The sequence below is a fragment of the Scyliorhinus torazame genome, chromosome 4 (assembly GCF_047496885.1).
Source record: "Scyliorhinus torazame isolate Kashiwa2021f chromosome 4, sScyTor2.1, whole genome shotgun sequence".
In the NCBI taxonomy this organism is placed as follows: domain Eukaryota; kingdom Metazoa; phylum Chordata; class Chondrichthyes; order Carcharhiniformes; family Scyliorhinidae; genus Scyliorhinus; species Scyliorhinus torazame.
Genome location: NC_092710.1, coordinates 37,237,483 through 37,255,725, shown reverse-complemented (window position 1 = coordinate 37,255,725; position 18,243 = coordinate 37,237,483). Strand labels below are relative to the sequence as shown.

The following is an 18,243-nucleotide window of genomic DNA, read 5'->3' as shown; positions in this document are numbered from 1 at the left end:
TTTGATTAATTCATGCTTTCCCTTGGTCACTTCTCCAATAGTGATAGCAAGTGTTCACTTCCATATCCCCCCCCCCCCGCCCCCCCACGTTACCCCTGCCTTATTCAGGACTCCTTCATTCAACACTGACCGGTTCCCCTTGAGGAATTACTAGTTTTCCCATCTAAATGGAGGGAAGTCTCAACGTGATTCAGTGCAGAGGGATCTGGGGGCCTCGTGCACGATTCTCAGAACAGTATGTACAGCAAGTAATCATGAGGCAAATGGAATTATGGCCCTTTTAGCTAATGGGATGGAGTACAAAGTAGGGACGTGTTACTGGAAAATGTACAATGCGTCGATGAAACCGCATCTGGAGAAATGGGTAAAGTTTTGGCATCCCTTATTTGAGGAGGGATCTAGTTGCTTCAGAGGGGCAGGTGAGAGGAGACTCACTGGATTCTAGATGTAAGGAGTTTGTCATGTGAAGTAAGATTGAGCAGTTGAGGCCTATACTCTGTCGAGATTAGAGGAATGAGAGGAGGTCTAACGGAGATATATAAGATGATGAAATGAATTGATAAAGTCGAGGGGAGCGGATGCTTCCCCTTGTGGGATAATCCAGAATGAGGGGTCATAGTTTTAGGATAAGCGGTTCACTAACCCAGAGTGCAGTGCATGCCGGGACTTTGAGTAAATTCAAGGAGGATACAGGCGGGTTTTTATTTGGTAATGGGTTGCGGGGTTATGGAGAATGGGCAGGTGTTAAGTCAGAGTAGAGATCAGCCACCATGGTATCGAATGGCAGAGCGTGTTCGAAGATTTGAAAAGCCTCTTGTTGCAACGAGTTCTTGTGAAATTATGGTGTGGAGGATCCGGCGTTGGATTGGGGTGGGCACAGTAAGAAGTTTTACAACACCATGTTATAGTCCAACAGGTTTGTTTCGAATCACTAGCTTTCGGAGCGCAGATCCTTCATCAGGTGAATGAAGAGGTGGATTCCACAAACAGATATATGGACAAATTCAATGATGCAAAATGATACTTTGAATGCGAGTCTTTGCAGGTAATTAAGTCTTTACAGGTCTAGACGGTGCGTCTGGGGAGAGGCATAATCACAGGTTAAAGAGGTGTGAATTGTCTGAAGCCAGTGCTGTTGGTAGGATTTCGGAAGCTCAGGCCAGATAGTAGGGGGTGAATGTAATGAGACATGACTCCAAGCTCCCCATTGGGGCCGTACTCGTGCGCACAGCAGAACTCGGCTATCAGTTTCTGCTTGGCGTTGTCACATATCCTAAAGGAAGTCATGGAGAGCGCTCACCCGAAGACCAGAGACTGAATGTCCTTGACTGCTGAAATGTTCCACGGTTGGAAGGGAACATTCCTGCCTTGCAATTCTTGCTTAATGTCCGTTCGTCCGTTGTCGCAACGTATGCTTGGTCTCGCCAATGTATCACGCCTCGGACATCATTTCCAGCACTGTATGATGCAGAGGACATTGGCCGAGTCATAAAAGTATGTACCGCATACCTTGATGGATGGTGTTCTCATGCGTAATGGAGGTACAAATTTCGATGATCTGGCAGGTATTACAGAGATTGCCATGGCAGGGTTCTGTGGCGTTTTGGTCGCTGTACTCCTGAAGGCTGGGGTGTTTGCTTCAAACAATGGTCTGTTTGAGGTTGTGCGGTTGTTTGAAGACAAGGGGTTGTGGGGATGGCCTTGGCAAAATGTTCATCTTCGGCGATGACGTGTTGAAGGCTGTGAAGAAGATGTCGTAGTTTTTCCGCTCCGGGGACGTACTGGACGACGAAGGGTGCTCTGTCGGTTGCGTCCCGTGTTTGTCTTCTGACGAGGTCGCTTCGGTTTTTTGCTGTGGTACGTTGGAACTGTGGATCGATGAGTTGAGAGCCACATCCCATTCTTACAAGGGCGGCTTTCGGTGTTTGTAGATGCCGGTTTTGTTCCTCCTCGCCTGAGCAGATCCTTTGTACACGGAGGGCTTGTCCATAGGGGAGAGCTTCTTTGATGTGGTTCGGGTGGAAGTTGTAGAAAGAGCATCGTGTGGTTATCCGTGGGCTTGCGGTAAAGCGACGTGCTGAGGCCACCGTCCTTGATGGAGGTTAGTGTGTCCAAGAAGGCAACCAATTCTGGAGAGTAGTCCATGGTTAGTCTGGTGGTGGCATGGAACGTATTGATGTCATTCTGACGGCAACTAAAAACATATCTGTGATCAATCGCCTTCCAACTGATGGTGTGTGTCTCTGCTGTGGAAAGGCGTTGCTGCTTTCCGATTACCGTTGCCCATTGTTAGGTTCGTGTGTCAATGGTTGGGGTTTACAGCACTGCTTCTTTTCACCGGTGCAAAGATGAGCATCAAAATACCAGAGGGCAGGTAATTGGCGAGTGGCAATGAGATAATTCTGAACTTTTTTTCTTCCCTACATGGAAAGGGCTTGCTGAACGCCGGTTTTCTCAGCACGGGGAAGGTGGGAGCACAGTGGTATTGTCTCTTGCTAGACAACTAATCCAAAGACCCAGGTTCATACTGTGAGGATCCGACTTCCAATCGCAACACTGTAAATGGGATTTGAGTTCAGTTGACAAACCGGAATGTATTTATTAAAAAATCACTTCCTTTGAGGAAGGAACTCTGCCGTCCATACCTGACCTGGCCAACATGTCACTCCAAATCGACAGAGATGTGGTTGGCTCCTTAATCGCCTCAGAAATGGATAAGCAAACCATTCAGTTCAAGGACAATCAGCGATGTGCAGTAAATGTTTAGCCAGCGATCGTCACCGATATCCCATGCTTGCAATCAAAATTGGTCAAATGGTCATAAAGATTTGGACTAGTTAGTAAAAATGTGGGGACTTTACAAGTCATATCTCGATAAGTGGACAGGTATTCGTGGATAATTTGACAGTGACTATAAATTGATAGGAATCCGGGGATATGGGAGAGACAGGAATCGCAGGACATCATGATGTTCCTTTGGAGAGCCGGGGACGAGTCCAAATGGTTTCTTTTAGCGCCCTCATTATAATTTGATTCTGTAAATAGTTGAAAAGTTCTCAGCGAAAGTAAAAAAGAGTTTCCCTTGTTCCGGATCCCAACTGCACGCAGCCAAGAATATTAGTAAGCACGTAGACTCGGAATGGCTGTTTCAAATAAAGGGGTTAGTCCATTAATGCAGCCGTCACTTCTCCTCTGGTTTCCTTAATTATATTAAAAGCGGCTGCCCACAGGACTCAATAAAGTATTGATAGGCTACAGATCTCACTACCTCTGCCAGTAGGAGCGTGTGTGCAACAAAATGTATATTTTACTGGGTGTGATAACTCTCTTTGACGGTAAGAGATAATAAAAAAACATGTTGTTCAGATTGCTTTTCTATTCTTGTCTTTCATTTTAACACAGTACGAAGTCTTACAACACCAGGTTAAAGTCCGACATGTTTGTTTCGATGTCACGAACTTTCGGGGACTGCTCCTTCCTCAGGTGAATGAAGAGGTATGTTCCAGAAACATATATATAGACAGATTCAATGATGCCAGACAATGCTTGGAATGCGACCATTAGCAGGTGATTAAATCTTTACAGATCCAGAGATGTGGTAACCCCAGGTTAAAGAGGTGTGAATTGTGTCAAGCCAGGACAGCTGGTAGGATTTCGCAGGCCAAATGGTGGGGGATGAATGTAATGCGACATGAATCCCAGGTCTCAGTTGAGGCCGCACTCATGTGGGAACTTGGCTATAAGTTTCTGCTCGGCGATTCTGCGTTGTCGCGCGTCCTGAAGGCCGCCTTGGACTTCAGGACTCCTGGCTCTTTTTGAGCCAGGCAATTCTCGAAAAAGACTCAAAATGAAAGAGTGTTTAATGAATTGAAAATGAAATGAAAATTGCTTATTGTCACGAGTGGGCTTCAATTAAGTTACTGTGAAAAGCCCCTCGTCGCCACATTCCGGCGCCTGTTCGGGGACGCCGGAACGGCGCGGAAGTTGTTAGGCAAAGGGGTGGTTTCGCTTTTGTAAAGAACAGTTTTGAAGCAAGCGTGCCTTGAGTCAGAATGTTGAGTCATTGAGAGTCAGGAAGTGACTGTCCCAAACCCAACTGGCAATAACCAGTCTCCAGGAAAGGGACTCGGTGGGCGGAGTATCAGAGTGAAGCGCCGAAGAGCAGCACAACTCTGAACTCGCCCTGAATCCACAGGCGGAGCTGCTGATATGCTGTCCGGATTCAGAGAGTGGAGCAGGGCAAAGGAAGCAGCGGTTTCTTCTGGAGGAGATACACAGCATAAGAAGAGGAAATACGGGCAACACGGATCGAGAGGAGCAACACCGAAGGGGGAATGAGGTCACTACATGCAACATTGCTCACAGCCCGGGTAACTCAGTCGGTAAAGCATCAGACTTTTAATCTGAGGGTCCAGGGTTCAAGTCCCTGTTCGGGCGATCATTTTAAATCCCTATGATCGACGCTGGCCTGAACTCATCGAGTTAATCCACTGGGAAAGAAGCCCATCGGCCCATTGTGCCTCTGCTGCCCCTCAAACCTCTGTCTGTTCCAATCCCAGTTTCAGCCAACGACCGTCGCCTTTGCATTCCACGGTGTTCAAGGTTTCATCTATTCTCGTTTGTGTGAATAATACCGTCATTACAAGGATAAATCTCTGTTCATCGCTTTCCGATTGATCCCTGAAATATTTGCGTTATGCTGATTTATTTTCTTTTTTTTTTGCTGATTTTGAGCTTTTAGGCGAGTTGAATCTGAATTCTGACATGATTGCTAGTTTGCTAGTGCAGTTGGGGAGGGTTTAAACTAATGTGGCAGGGGGATGGGAACCGATGTAGGAAGTCAGTGGGGACGGAAACAAAAGGCAGGAATTGAGAATGTGTAAAGCAAGACCCGAGAAAGCAGGGCAGAGAGCAGGGAAAGTCGACAATGCATGCATGGTCGGTTAGCTCAGATGGTTCGAGCGTGGTGTTAATAACGCCAAGGTCGCGGGTTCGATCCCCGTACTGGCCAACGAAATAACCATACCGTGAAATAATTTCCACTTTTCCGGCAAGCTGGAGCGGCATTTTGACTCCGCTGCGGCGGCGCAGAGTCCCCTTTAACTGCTTGGCGCCTCTTGGACAATATCTGCCTCTTTTTCTGAAAACCTATCGTTCTTTTACATTTCTGTGTCACAAATGTGGCCAACGTCTCCTAATCAATAGCGAACTCCTGCAGATGACAATTCACGTCGCTCTGAACTGTGCTTTACGTCTCCTTCATTGCAATATTTCAGGCTAATCTGCTCCAGGCAGCGTTGCAAATAGCCACGGTACGATGTCACATCAGCCTACCTTGAAATTGCGGCAATGAATAGATCAGCAGCGCTGTGCAGGAATTACTAACCCTCTTGCCAGTAATTTGGCTCAAATGCTGCCACCTTCAACAAACCGATTGCTTAACATGCAGTCGTTTGCTGGCTACGCCAAATACATTTGATGCTTCGAAATGTCTTTTTCTAAAAGCTGCACTACCCATTTATAATGTGGTGCTAATTACACTGATGTGGAGATGCGGGCGTTGGACTGGGGCGATCACAGTAAGAAGTCTTACAACAACAGGTTAAAGTCCAACAGGTTTGTTCCGATGTCACTAGCTTCCGGAGCACTGCTCCTTCCTCAGGTAATTACACTGAAACACGTCTGGAACGATCAAAATACCTTAAGGCGAGAGGTATGCTTGTTTGCAAATCTATTGCGAGGCGACGCATGATCTCCCGGTTAATGTCCTTAGCTTGTAAATCGCCGAACCATTTACCCCAATTTAAAATTCAGCCGGCTCATCATCATTTCGTGCTGAAGCAGCAGCCGTCCATTCGGACTAATGTGAGCGCCTGTCCTGCAATTGCAAATAATTTGCATGATGTTGCGATGCTGGCGCTGGATACAGAAAGAAGTGTGACAGCAACAAGAAGTGTGACAGCAACAGGTTTATTTGAAATCACAAGCTTTGGCAGCGCCGTCCCTTCATCAGTTGAAGTGATGAAGGACAACTTTACCTGATGAAGGCACAGCGCTGCCAAAGGTTACGATTTCAAATCAACCTGTTGGACTTTAATATGGTGTTGTGAGACTTCTTACTGAATAATCAGCACGCACTTTATTGCGGCACGGTTACATTTCGACTGGATTTTGAATTCACAGGGTCAGCTGCTTTTACTCATTCAATGAAGAAAGCCGCCCAAAGGCTTTTGCGGACAAGTACTGGAAATGTGAGCCGTAGCACATCCCGTGCTAGAATAATAACAATCTTTACTGTCACACGTAGGCGTACATTATAACTGCCTATAAGTTCCTGTGAAATTTCGATCATAAAGATGAATACATGAGAAATTTGATGAGGAGAAAGTTTGCAGATTGGGCGATGCTCCAGGCACAATGTGTTCAACAATGCCGAAGCCAGCGTAAGTGTTGGTGAGAAGTTTGTCAGTTGGAAACGTGCAGAAAGTTCAAGGGAAAGCAAATCCTTACGGCTTGCTGGCAACCTAAAGGGTGGAATTTACAAAAGGCAAATTCGCCCAATCCAGCTTGTTCGCGATCAGTCAGGAAAGAATACTCAATTCTCCATTCACGACTGGACTAAATTTGGAATCGACATGGTCACACGAGGTGATCATCCGTACATGGCCGTTCGCTCAATGGTTGGAGCGTGGTTCCAATCAAGCAAACGTTGCGGGGACGATCCTCGTACGGGTCAACAAAACAACTCCGTCACGAAGTGATCTGCTTGCCTCATAGGTTTGCAGGCAACCAACCCAGTGTTTCTGAGGCGGCATTATTACTCACCTTGGTGTTATTAGCACCACGCTCTAACCATCTGAGCGAACCGGCCATGTATGCATTATTGGCTGGAGTGACCATGACGTTTCCAAATTCACTCCAGTCCTGAATGGTGGGCTCGTCTAACATGTTGCGTGGCTATTTCCAACGTTGCCTGGAGCAGATTTGCCTGAAAATAGCAGGAATTGGAGGTCAGACATTGTTCAGAACGACGTGAATTGTCACCGGTGTGGACTAGGAAACTTTGGAAACATGTTACCGACACGTTTGTGGCGCAGAAATGTAAAAGAATGATAAAATGGCAGATATTATCCAAGAGGAGTCAAGCAGATAAAATCGACTCTGCGCTGCCTCAGGTCAGTAATAACGTCGCCTCAGTAACACTGGGCTGGTTGCCTGCAAACATATGACGCAAGCAGATCATTTCGTGACGCAGTTGTTTTGTTGACACGTACGAGGATCGAGCCCGCGACCTTGGCGTTATTAGCACCACGCTGTAACCATGGAGCTAACCGCCCATTTCCATACAAGCACCTCGTGTAACCATGTCGATTCCAAATTTAGTCAAGTCGTGAATGGAGAATTGAGTATTCTTTCCTGACTGATCGCGAACAAGCTGGATCGGGCGAACTTGCCTTTTGTAAATTCCACCCTTTAGGTTGCCAGCAAGCCGTAAGGATTTGCTTTCCCCTTGAACTTTCTGCACGTTTCCAACTGACAAACTGCTCACCAGCACTTACGCTGGCTTCGGCATTGTTGAATACATTGTGCCTCGAGCATCGCCCAATCTGCAAACTTTCCCCTCATCAAATTTCTCATGTATTCATCTTTATGATCGAAATTTCACAGTAACTTATAGCTAGTTTTAATGTACGCCTACTTGTGACAGTAAAGATTAGTATTATTCTAGCACGGGATGTTCTACGGCTCACATTTCCAGTACTTGTCTGCAAAAGCCTTTGGACGGCTTTCTTCATTGAAAGAGTAAACGCAGCTGACCCTGTGAATTCAAAATCCAGTCGAAATGTAACCGTGCCGCAAGAAAGTGCGTGCGGATTATTCACTAAGAAGTCTCGCAACACCATATTAAAGTCCAACAGGTTGATTTGAAATCGTGAGCTTTGGCAGCGCTGTGCCTTCATCAGGTAAAGTGGTCCTTCATCACTTCAACTGATGAAGGGACGGCGATGCCAAAGCTTGTGATTTCAAATAAACGTGTTGCTGTCACACTTCTTGTTGCTGTCACACTTCTTTCTGTATCCAGCGCCAGCATCTCAACATCATGCAGATTATTTGCAATTGCAGGACAGGCGCTCACATTAGTCCGAATGGACGGCTGCTGCTTCAGCACGAAATGATGATGAGCCAGCTGAATTTTAAATTGGGGTAAATGATTCGGGGATTTATAAATTAAGGACATTAACCGGGAGATCATGCGTCGCCTCTCAATAGATTAGCAAACATGTATACTTCTCGCCTCAATGTATTTTGATCGTTCCAGACGTGTTTCAGTGCAATTACCTGAGGAAGGATCAGCGCTCCGGAAGCTAGTGGCATCGGAACAAACCTGTTGGACTTTAACCTGGTGTTGTAAGACTTCTTACTGTGCTCACCCGAGTCCAACGCCCGCATTTCCACATCAGTGTAATTAGCACCACATTATAAATGGGTAGTGCAGCTTTTTGAAAAAGACATTTCGAAGCATCAAATGTATTTGGCGTAGACAGCAAACGACTGCATGTTAAGCAATCGGTTTGTTGAAGGTGGCAGCATTTAAGCCAAATTACTGGCAAGAAGGTTAGTAATTCCTGCACAGCGCTGCTGATCTATTCAATGCCGCAATTTCAAGGTCGGCTGATGTGACATCGTAATGTGGCTGTTTGCAACGCTGCCTGGAGCAGAGTCGCCTGAAATATTGCAATGAAATGTAAAAGAATGAAAAAGTGGCAGATATTATCCAAGAGAATTCAAGCAGATAAAAGGGTCTCTGCCCTGCTTCAGGCCAGTAATAATGCCGCCCCGGTAACACTGGGCTGGTCGCCTGCAAACATATGAGGCAAGCCGATCACTTGTTGACCTGTACGAGGATCGAACCCGTTATTAGCGTTATTTGCACCACGCTCTAACCATTGAGCTGCACACTGCTTATCCATTCCCATCAAATAGACGCTTTACAAAGGTTCCGGAGAGATGGAACAATCACAAACTTCAGTCATATAAGGAGTGCAACTGCCGCTGGCTGGTTCCATGGTGTAGTGGTTAACACGTCTGCTCTACACGCAGCAGGTCCTGGGTTCGAGCCCCACTGGAACTATTGCTGCTTTCGGACAAGTTGTGACCAATTGAATGAACATGTGAACAGAAATATAACTCCCAAAGAGAAAATGCTGGAAAATCTGGCAGCATCTGTTGGGAGAGGAAAGAGCGAACGTTTCGAGTCCGTTGACTCTTTGACAAAGCGGACAGAGAAAGTGGGAAATATATATACTGTGGAGTGAGAAAGAAAAATGAGCCATAGCCACAGAAACCCAGGGAAACCGGGTGCTAATGACCACAGAAACCCAGGGGACAGAGTGCAGAATGGCTTTGAATTAAGATAACAAACTGAAATGTATTTAAATACAAATGTATTGCAATTTATTGGAACATAACAATGAGGTTTAACTGTACAGCAGCAACAGATCCAAAGAGCATCCTTTATTGGGACTGAATGAAATTCAATTCCTGATCATGTCGGAATTCAGATTCAACTCGCCTAAGAGCTCAAAATCAGCAAAAAAAAGAAAAAAGTTCAGCATAACGCAAATATTTCAGGGATCAATCTGAATGCGATGAACAGAGATTTCTCCTTGTAATGATGGTATTATTCACACAAAAGAGAATAAATGAAACCTTGAACCCCGTGGAATGCAAAGGCGACGGTCCTTGGCTGAAACAGGGATTGGAACAGACAGGGGTTTGAGGGGTAGCAGATGCACAATGGGCCGATGGGCTTCTTTCCCAGTGGATTCACTCGATGAGTTCAGGTCAGCTTCGATCATTGGGATTTAAAATGATCGCCCGAACAGGGACTTGAACCCTGGTCCCTCAGATTAAAAGTCTGGTGCTTTAACGACTGAGCTTTCCGGGCTGTGAGTAATGCTGCTTGTAGTGACCGCATTCCCCCTTCGCTGTTGCTCCTCTCGCTGTGCTGCTCTTCGACGCTTCACTCCGATACTCCGCCCACCGAGTCCCTTTCCTGGAGACTGGTTATTCCCAGTTGGGTTTGGGACAGTCACTTCCTGACTCTCAATGACTCAACATCCTGACTCAAGGTTCGCTGCGTCCAGCCCGCTTGCTTCAAAACTGTTCTTTACAAAAGCGAAACCTCCCCTTTGCCTCACAACTTCCGCGCCGTATCGGCCTCCCCGAACAGGCGCCGGAATGTGGTGACTAGGGGCTTTTCACAGTAACTTCATTGAAACCTACTTGTGACAATAAGCGATATTCATTTCATTTTCATTTCATGAAACGCTCTTCCATTTTGAGTCTTTTTCGACAATTGCCTGACTCAAAGAGAAAGAATTAGGCACAATCAGCTGAACGCGATTTTGTGGGACACGAAAACATGTTATACAGCAAGTCAGGTGTTGACAGCTGATCCATTCCCATCAAATAGACGCTTGACAAAGGTTCCGGAGCGATGGAACAATCACAAACTCCAGTCATATAAGGAGTGTAGCTGCTGACAGCTGGTTCCATGGTGTAGTGGTTATCACGTCTGCGTTACACGCAGCAGGTCCTGGGTTCGAGCCCCAGTGGGGCCATTGCTGCTTTTGGACGAGTTGTGACCAATTGAATTTCCATGTGAACAGAAATACAACCGCGAAAGAGAAAATGCTGGGAAATCTCAGCAGGTCTGGCAGTATCTGCAGGGAGAGCAAAGAGCTAACGTTTCGAGTCCGTTGACTCTTTGACAAAGCGAACAGACAGAGAAAGTGGGAAATACTTATTCTGTGGAGTGAGAAAGAAAGATGAGCCATAACCACAGAAACCCAGGGAAACCGGGTGCGAATGGCCACAGAAACCCAGGGGACAGAGTGCAGAATTTCTTTGAATTCAGAAAACAAAGTGAAATGTATTTAAATATAAATGTGATGGAATTTATTGGAACATAACAATGAGGTTTAACTTTACAGCAGCAACGGACAGATCCAAAGAGCATCCTTTATTGGGACTGAATGAAATTCAATTCCTGATCATGTCGGAATCCAGATTCAACTCGCCTAAGAGCTCAAAATCAGCAAAAAAATGAAAATAAATAGGCACAACGCAAATATTTCAGGGATCAATCTGAAAGCGATGAAAATAGATTTCTGCTTGTAATGATGGTATTATTCACACAAAAGAGAATAAATGAAACCTTGAACCCCGTGGAATGCAATGGCGACGGTCCTTGGCTGAAACTGGGATTGGAACAGACAGGGGTTTGAGGGGTAGCAGAGGCACAATGGGCCGATGGGCTTCTTTCCCAGTGGATTCACTCGATGAGTTCAGGTCAGCGTCGATCATCGGGATTTAAAATGATCGCCCGAACAGGGACTTGAACCCTGGACCCTCAGATTAAATGTCGGATGCTCTCCCGACTGAGCTACCCGGGCTACGACTGACGTGGCCTGTAGTGACCGCATTCCCCCTTCCCTGTTGCCCCTCTTTCCTCTGCTTCTGCTGTGCCTCTCCTCCAGAACAAACAGCTGCTTCTTTTGCCCTGCGCCACTCTCTGAATCCAGACGGCATATCAGCAGCTCCGCCTCTGGATTCAGGGCGAGTTCAGAGCTGTGCTGCTCTTCGACGCTTCACTCCGATACTCCGCCCACCGAGTCCCTTTCCTGGAGACTGGTTATTCCCAGTTGGGTTTGGGACAGTCACTTCCTGACTCTCAATGACTCAACATCCTGACTCAAGGTTCGCTGCGTCCAGCCCGCTTGCTTCAAAACTGTTCTTTCCAAAAGCGAAACCTCCCCTTTGCCTCACAACCTTCGCACCGTATCGGCCTCCCCGAACAGGCGCCTGAATGTGGTGACTAGGGGCTTTTCACAGTAACTTCATTGAAACCTACTTGTGACAATAAGCGATATTCATTTCATTTTCATTTCATTAAACGCTCTTTCATTTTGAGCCTTTTTCGAGAATTGCCTGACTCAAAGAGAAAGAATTAAGCACAATCAGCTGAACGCGATTTTGTGGCATACGCAGACATGTTTTACAGCAAGTCAGGTGTTGACAGCTAATCCACTCCCATCAAATAGACGCTTTACAAAGGTTCCGGAGCGATGGAACAATCACAAACTCCAGTCATATAAGGAGTGTCAATGCCTCCAACTGGTTCTATGGTGTAGTGGTTAACACGTTTGCGTTACACGCAGCAGGTCCTGGGTTCGAGCTCTAGTGGAACCATTGCTGCTTTTGGACAAGTTGTGACCAATTGAATTTCCATGTGAACAGAAAAAAACAGAACAGAAAGAGAAAATGCTGGGAAACCTCAGCAGGTCTGGCAGTATCTGTCGGGAGAGCAAAGAGCTCACGTTTCGAGGCTGATGACTCTTTGTCAAAGCGAACAGACAGAGAAAGTGGGAAATATTTATACTCTGGAGTGAGGAAGAAAGATGAGGTCCAGGCACAGAAACCCATGGAAACCGGGTGCTAATGGCCACAGACACCCAGGGGACAGAGTGCAGAATGGCTTTGAATTCAGAAAACAAAGTGAAATGTATTTAAATATAAATGTGATGGAATTTATTGGAACATAACAAAGAGGTTTAACTGAACAGCAGCAACGGGCAGATCCAAAGAGCATTCTTTATTGGGACTGGATGAAATTCAATTTCTGATCATGTCCGAATTCAGATTCAACTCGCCTAAAAGCGCAAAATCAGCAAAAAAATGAAAATAAATCAGCATAACGCAAATAATTCAGCTCTCAATCTGAAGGCGATGAACAGACCTTTCTCCTTTTAATGATGGTATTATTCACACAAAGGAGAATAGATGAAATCTTGAATTCCGTGGAATGCAAAGGCGACGGTCCTTGGCTGGAAACTGGGATTGGAACATACAGGGGTTTGAGGGGTACGAGAGGCACAATGGGCTGATGGGCTTCTTTCCCAGTGGATTCACTCGATGGGTTCACGTCAGTATCGATCATTGGGATCTAAAAATCGCCCGAATGGGGACTTGAACCCTGGACCCTCAGATTAAAAGTCGAATGCTCGACCGACTAAGCTATCCAGCTGCGAGGGATGTCGCCTGCAGTGACCGCATTCCCCCTTCGCTGTTGCTCCCCGCGCTCCGCTGTTGCCCCTCTTTCCTCTTCTTCTGGCTGTGCCTCTCCTCCAGAACAAACAGCTGCTTCCTTTGCCCTGCGCCACTTTCTGAATCCGGACAGCATATCAGCAGCTCCGCCTCTGAATTCAGGGCGAGTTCAGAGCTGTGCTGCTCTTTGGTGCTTCACTCCGATACTCCGCCCACAGAGTCCCGTTCCTGGCGACTGGTTATTGCCAGTTGGGTTTGGGACAGTCACTTCCTGACTCTCAATGACTCAACATTCTGACTCAAGGTTCGCTGCGTCCAGCACGCTTACTTCAAAACTGTTCTTTACAAAAGCGAAACCTCCCCTTTGCCGAACAACTTCCGCGCCATACCGGCCTCCTCGAACAGGCGCCGGAATGTGGTGGCTAGGGGCTTTTAACAGTAACTTCATTGAAGCCTACTCTTGACAATAAGCGATATTCATTTCATTTTCATTTCATTAAACGGTCTTTCATTTTGAGTTTTTTCGAGAATTGCCTGGCTCAAAGAGAGCCAGGAGTCCTGAAGTCCAAGGCGGCCTTCAGGACGTGCGACAACACAGAATCGGCGAGCAGAAACGTATAGCCAAGTTCCCACATGAGTGCGGCCTCAACCGAGACCTGGGATTCATGTCGCATTACGTTCATCCCCCACCATCTGGCCTGCGAAATCCTACCAACTGTCCTGGCTTGACACAATTCACACCTCTTTAACCTGGGATTACCCCATCTCTGGATCTGTAAAGATTTAATCACCTGCTAATTGTCGCATTCCAAGCATTGTCTGGCATCTTTGAATCTGTCTATATATATGTTTCTGGAACATACCTCTTCATTCATCTGAGGAAGGAGCAGCGCTCCGAAAGCTAGTGACATCGAAACAAATATGTTGGACTTTAATCTGGTGTTGTAGACTTCGTACTGTTTTAAAATGAAAGACAAGAATAGAAAAGCAATCTGAACAACATGTTGTTTTATTACCTCTTACCGTCAAAGAGAGTTATCACACTCAGTAAAATATACATTTTGTTGCACACACGCTCCTACTGGCAGAGGTAGTGAGATCTGTAGCCTATCAATACTTTATTGAGTCCTGTGGGCAGCCGCTTTTAATATAATTAAGGAAACCAGAGGAGAAGTGACGGTTGCATTAATGGACTTACCCCTTTATTTGAAACAGCCATTCAGAGTCTACGTGTTTACTAATATTCTTGGCTGCGTGCAGTTGGGATCCGTAACAAGATAAACTCTTTTTTACTTTCGCTGAAAACTTTTCAACTATTTACAGAATCAAATTATAATTAGGGCGCTAAAAGAAACCATTTGGACTCGTCCCCGGCTCTCCAAAGGAACATCATGACGTCCTGCGATTCCTGTCTTTCCCATATCCCCGGATTCCTATCAATTTATAGTCACTGTCAAATTATCCACGAATACCTGTCCACTTATCGAGATATGACTTGTAAATTCCCCACATTTGTACTAAATAATCCAAATCTTTATGACCATTTGACCAATTTTGATTGCAAGCATGGGATATCGGTGACGATAGATTGCTAAACATTTACTGCACATCGCTGATTGTCCTTGAACTGAATGGTTTGCTCAGCCATTTCTGAGGCGATTAAGGAGCCAACCACATCTCTGGCGATTTGGAGTGACATGTTGGCCAGGTCAGGTATGGACGGCAGAGTTCCTTCCTCAAAGGAAGTGATTTTTTAATAAATACATTCCGGTTTGTCAACTGAACTCAAATCCCATTTACAGTGTTGCGATTGGAAGTCGGATCCTCACAGTATGAACCTGGGTCTTTGGATTAGTTGTCTAGCAAGAGACAATACCACTGTGCTCCCACCTTCCCCGTGCTGAGCAAACCGGCGTTCAGCAAGCCCTTTCCATGTAGGGAAGAAAATAAGTTCAGAATTATCTCATTGCCACTCGCCAATTACCTGCCCTCTGGTATTTTGATGCTCATCTTTGGACCGGTGAAAAGAAGCAGTGCTGTAAACCCCAACCATTGACACGCGAACCTAACAATGGGCAACCGTATTCGGAAAGCAGCAATGCCTTTCCACAGCAGAGACACACACCATGAGTTGGAAGGCGATTGATCACAGATATGTTTTTATTTGCCCTCAGAATGACATCAATACGTTCCATGCCACCACCAGACTAACCATGGACTACTCTCCAGAATTGGTTGCCTTCTTGGATACACTAACCTCCATCAAGGACGGTGGCCTCAGCACTTCGCTTTACTGCAAGCCCACGGATAACCTCACGATGCTCCACTTCTACAACTTCCACCCGAACCACATCAAAGAAGCTATCCCCTATGGACAAGCCCTCCGTGTACACAGGATCTGTTGAGGCGAGGAGGAAGAAAACCGGCATCTACAAACACCGAAAGACGCCCTTGTAAGAATAGGATAAGGCGCTCAACTCATCGATCCACAGTTCCAACGTGCCACAGCAAAAAACCGCAGCGACCTCGTCAGAAGACAAACACGGGACACAACCGACAGAGCACCCTTCGTCGTCCAGTACGTCCCCGGAGCGGAGAAACTACGACATCTTCTTCACAGCCTTCAACACGTCATCACCGAAGATGAACATTTTGCCAAGGCCATCCCCACAACCCCTTGCCAAACAACCGCACAACCTCAAACAGACCATTTTTGAAGCAAACACCCCAGCCTTCAGGAGTACAGCGACCACAACGCCACAGAACCCTGCCATGGCAATCTCTGTAATACCTGCCAGATCATCGAAATTGGTACCTCCATTACGCATGAGAACACCATCCATCAAGGTATGCGGTACATACTTTTATGACTCGGCCAATGTCCTCTGCATCATACGGTGATGGAAATGAAGTCCGCCGGCGTCATACATTGGCGAGACCAAGCATACGCTGCGACAACGGACGAACGGACATTAAGCAAGAATTGCAAGGCAGGAATGTTCCCTTCCAATCGTGGAACATTTCTGCAGTCAAGGACATTCAGCCTCTGATCTTTGGGAGAGCGTTCTCCATGACGTCCTTTAGGATACGTGACAACGCCAAGCAGAAACTGACAGCCGAGTTCTGCTGAGCGCAAGTGTACGGCCCCAACGGGGTGCTTGGAGTCATGTCTCATTGCATTTACCCCCTACTATCTAGCCTGGGCTTCCGAAATCCTACCAACAGCACTGGCTTCAGACAATTCACACTTCTTTATCCTGTGATTATGCCTCTCCCCAGACACACCGTCTGGACCTGTGAAGACTTATTTACCTGCAAAGACTCGCATTCAAAGTATCATCTTGCATCATTGAATTTGTCCATATGTCTGTTTGTGGAACCCACCTCTTCATTCACCTGATGAAGGATCTGCGCTCCGAAAGCTAGTGATTCGAAACAAACCTGTTGGACTATAACATGGTGTTGTAAAACGTCTTACTGTGCCCACGCCCAATTCAACGCCGGATTCTCCACACCATAATTTCACAAGAGCTCGTTCCAACAAGAGACTTTTCAAATCTTCGAACATGCTCTGCCATTCGATACCATGGTGGCTGATCTCCACTCTGCCTTAACACCTGCCCATTCTCCATAACCCCGCAACCCATTACCAAATAGAAACATATATCCTCCTTGAATTTACTCAAAGTCCCGGGATGCACTGCACTCTGGGTGAACCGCTCATCCTAAAACTGACCTCTCGTCCGAGAATATCTCACAAGAGGAAGCATCCACTCCACTCGACTTTATCAATTCATTTCATCATCTTATATACCTCAGTTAGACCACCTCTCATTCCTCTAATCTCAACAGAGTATAGGCCTCAACTGCTCAATCTTACTTCACAAGACAAACTCCTTACCTCTAGAGTCCAGTGAGTCTCCTCTCACCTGCCCCTCTGAAGCAATTACATCCCTCCTCAAATACGGGATGCCAAAACTTTACACATTTCTCCAGATGCGGTTTCATCAACGCATTGAACATTTTCCAGTACCACGTCACTACTTTGTGCTCCATCCGATTAGCTATAAGGTCCATAATTCCATTTGCCTCATGATTATCTGCTGTACATACTGTTCTGAGAATCGTTCACGAGGACACCCAGATCCCTCTGCACTGAATGACGTTGAGATTTCCCTCCATTTAGATGGGGAAAGTAGTAATTCCTCAAGGGGAACCGGTCAGTGTTGAATGAAGGAGTCCTGAATAAGGCAGGGGTAACGTGGGTGGGGGATATGGAAGTCAATACTTGCTATCAGTATTGGGGAGAGGGACCAAGAGAAAGCATGAATTAATCAAATCATAATGGGCGAAGGTAGAGAGACATGACTGGTTGAATGGCTCATTCTGGTGCCGGTGCTGATATGATGGTCCGCATGACATTCCCCTACGCTGTAAATTTTCTGATTCTATGATTCAGAATTTATCACCCTCACCCCCTCTCCCCCTGAGCTGGGTGGCGGTTGAGGGCGGAAAACGTTACAGACTATGCTATAGTGGTAGGACTGGATAGATTTCCAGAGATTGAGAGACAATAAGCGCCTGGGCGTGTTCAACCGATATTGAGGGTTGTCGGGATTTGAGGATGTTACCTCGGTGCGTGCAGTTTCAGTGACTGAGAATGGTAGAATGACAGGGGGTGAAAGGAATTGAAGGTATTTCCTGATAAATGAAGATTGTAGGGTTTGGGAAAGCTTTGAAGGATAAATGGGAAAGCCAGACTATTGAGGTGTTTGGAAGCAGAGACAAAACTGTTAACTCTTGCTCTGCTGGATCGGGGTCTATCGGAGATCCGTAAATGGAGGAGATGATACCCGATTGAAACTTGGCACTACAGATGGCTCAGGACCAATTGGATTGTACGTTAAAGAGCGCATAACCTTTCTGTCCATGGTATTTGTGAGCGGCTTAATACATTCATTGGAGGAAGCATTATCAGACTCTCCATGTTTCTTTCACCTCCTCCAACCAAATAATTTTACACGCATTAAGGTACATCCGGGAAATGACCCACGGCAATGATCAACAAGAACCTTTTCGCTTTCTGCTCCCACCAATCGAAATCTGAATTCTCTTCCTGCACAATGTTTGCTC

The 18,243-nt window shown here is 46.2% G+C and overlaps 4 non-coding genes across 4 annotated transcripts; all 4 read left to right on the top strand.

Moving 5' to 3' along the window:
- The first annotated feature begins 4,364 nt into the window (after nt 1-4,364).
- Nucleotides 4,365-4,437, top strand: trnak-uuu (transfer RNA lysine (anticodon UUU)). Its single transcript has one exon. It is a non-coding gene; the product is annotated as a tRNA-Lys (tRNA).
- Nucleotides 4,438-4,937: 500 nt separating this feature from the next.
- On the top strand, nt 4,938-5,011 carry trnai-aau (transfer RNA isoleucine (anticodon AAU)). Its single transcript has one exon. It is a non-coding gene; the product is annotated as a tRNA-Ile (tRNA).
- A 4,049-nt stretch (nt 5,012-9,060) lies between these two features.
- On the top strand, nt 9,061-9,133 carry trnav-uac (transfer RNA valine (anticodon UAC)). Its single transcript has one exon. It is a non-coding gene; the product is annotated as a tRNA-Val (tRNA).
- Nucleotides 9,134-10,552: 1,419 nt separating this feature from the next.
- Nucleotides 10,553-10,625, top strand: trnav-uac (transfer RNA valine (anticodon UAC)). The gene has a single exon. It is a non-coding gene; the product is annotated as a tRNA-Val (tRNA).
- Nucleotides 10,626-18,243: the final 7,618 nt, after the last annotated feature.